Below are 2,180 nucleotides of genomic sequence, written 5' to 3'. Positions count from 1 at the left end.
CATCTAAATGCTTAGTAAATATTTCTGGAATAGAGAGTTTCATGGGAAAAAAATCCTTTGCTTTAAAAGTTACCAATGCACAAGCTTAACCAAAATGTGATCTGGCCATCTAAAATTTGTTAAATTCAGCAAGGAGTTGTGAATTCACAGCTGTTTCTGACATGGTAATTTTAGGCTTTGACTTGGGACCATCCTTTGGGAACAAAGCTGTGGACTTGAGCCACAGTCTCCCCAGAGACACAGCCTACGCAATTTCTTCCCACTGAAACTAGGGCCAGAGCCATATCATCAACAGGAGCAATTCTGAACTCTTCCTTCTCTGTCTCTCTCACCCAGTTAACTAAATCTGAGAGACTCACTTTGGGATCCTTGCTGCCTTCAGAGTAGGAGGCAAAATAAATGGTATTTTTGGCATCTGTAGTAAGAGAAGTAGATATGCCTTTCAATAAAATTCATATGCTTATGGGTCCCTAAAACACATCAAGAGGATTCAGATACTGGACAAAGAAAATGTCTACATGGAGATATAATGGCAAGGTCATTGGTGCTGCAGGGCAAAAATAGTTCTTCCTGACCTTGCACAGGTCTGAACTGCCTATGCCCCATCCTCCTGGTATGCAGGTACATTGTCAAGGAACTCACCATGTGAAAGGGAGCTGGAATCCCAATACGTAGAGCCTGGATTTGAACCTGGGAGGACCTGATCTACTTTCCTCAATAAGAAAAATAAAGCTGTAACATAATGAGTGTTTTTCACCTCCTGAACTTTAACACTGTGACTTCTGCTGTTTGATAGCACCTGCTGTTTGATGCACTGAAGAGTGGTCCCCTCCTGTCACCCTGCTCTGTTTTCCCACATCTCCCCACCTCTGCACAGCTGGCAGCCATCTGAGTCTACAGCATTGCCAAGTACAGTGCTGGTAAACTAGTTTTTGGAGGCAAAGAAAGAAATACCAAACACTTGTGTCTGATGGATACTGCCTGCGAATCCCATGATGTAAAAGACAGATAATTGGATGTGAGCAACTGGAGAGGGGCCTCAAGATCCTCCTCCAGGGGTGAATCCAAGCACCCTGCTCTCCAATGGGACCCATTCAAGCCTGCCCACCTTGCAGTTTAATCTGTGGTAAAAGTGTTTGGATAAAATGGGAGCTCAGCCAAATAAGAAAAGGTTAGCCACATGCACAGAGAGCCCAAAGGTATGCAACTCCCAGATGTCAATCACATATGTCAGTCATGAGCATTAGAGCCCCATAACCAGTCAATGCCCTTTATTCATCAGGGATAAAAGCTGCAAACCAGGTTCAATTGGCCTATTCCTTTCTTGGAACATACATAAACTTTTCTTTTACTATCCCTGGTTTTGTCTTTCTGAACTGTAAGTCATTATTCTGTATGGGAAAAGAATCAAGGCAGGCAGGCCATTGCTCGTGACATCAATATTCCCACTATGGCTGATCTCAAGCTACCAATGCTTTAACATTGCATGGTTCCCAGCTAAGGGCATCGCCTTTGGAAATCAGTGCTGTCTATTCTGCAAGTGCCTTTAGACCCATTTTGAAGAGTGGTTTGCAAAAATGTTGGCTTTCTCTCAGAATCTTGGCATGTTGCAGGGTATCACAAGGGTGTGCCTGCCTGTTGGGCATGTTAGTAATGAATCAGAATCCCTAGAGAACCTCCACAGGTCTTCCTGATGAGTTTCACTGCCACCTGACCCTCTGCTAGCCCTTAGCTCGCCTTTCCTTCCCTACACACTCCTAACAATGGGCTCCCCAGAGCCTCTTCTCCCCCACTAACTTGTAGCCTCAAATCCCTGGCAGAGGGCACCAGCTCACAAAGTCATGGCCTGCAGTTGGTGCTGGCATCCCTTATTCTGCTTATTCTGGTGCTGCAGCTACCCTCACTCCTTTCAGGGCTCTGAGTCAGCCTCACAGACTCAGCAGGCACTGTAGGATGGACCCATCTTAGGCTCTCTCACTTTTGTTGTCTGTATTTCTCGCTTCCACTCTTAGCCTTGGCCTTGGCTTTGGCTTTCACAGGATTCTCCAGGGGTGAGGTTGGCAGCAAGGAGACATCTGACCAGCTTGTAGCTCTCTCCCACTCAGGATTCAACAGCTGATCCTGGTTGGCCAACACAAGTATAATAGGCTCCTAATTCCAGGCCACTGACATCAATTTAA

This window comes from Oryctolagus cuniculus, chromosome 7 (assembly GCF_051225735.1).
Source record: "Oryctolagus cuniculus isolate XC-2025 breed Fujian yellow rabbit chromosome 7, ASM5122573v1, whole genome shotgun sequence".
Taxonomy (NCBI): Eukaryota; Metazoa; Chordata; class Mammalia; order Lagomorpha; family Leporidae; genus Oryctolagus; species Oryctolagus cuniculus.
Note: the sequence above shows the minus strand (reverse complement) of the source record.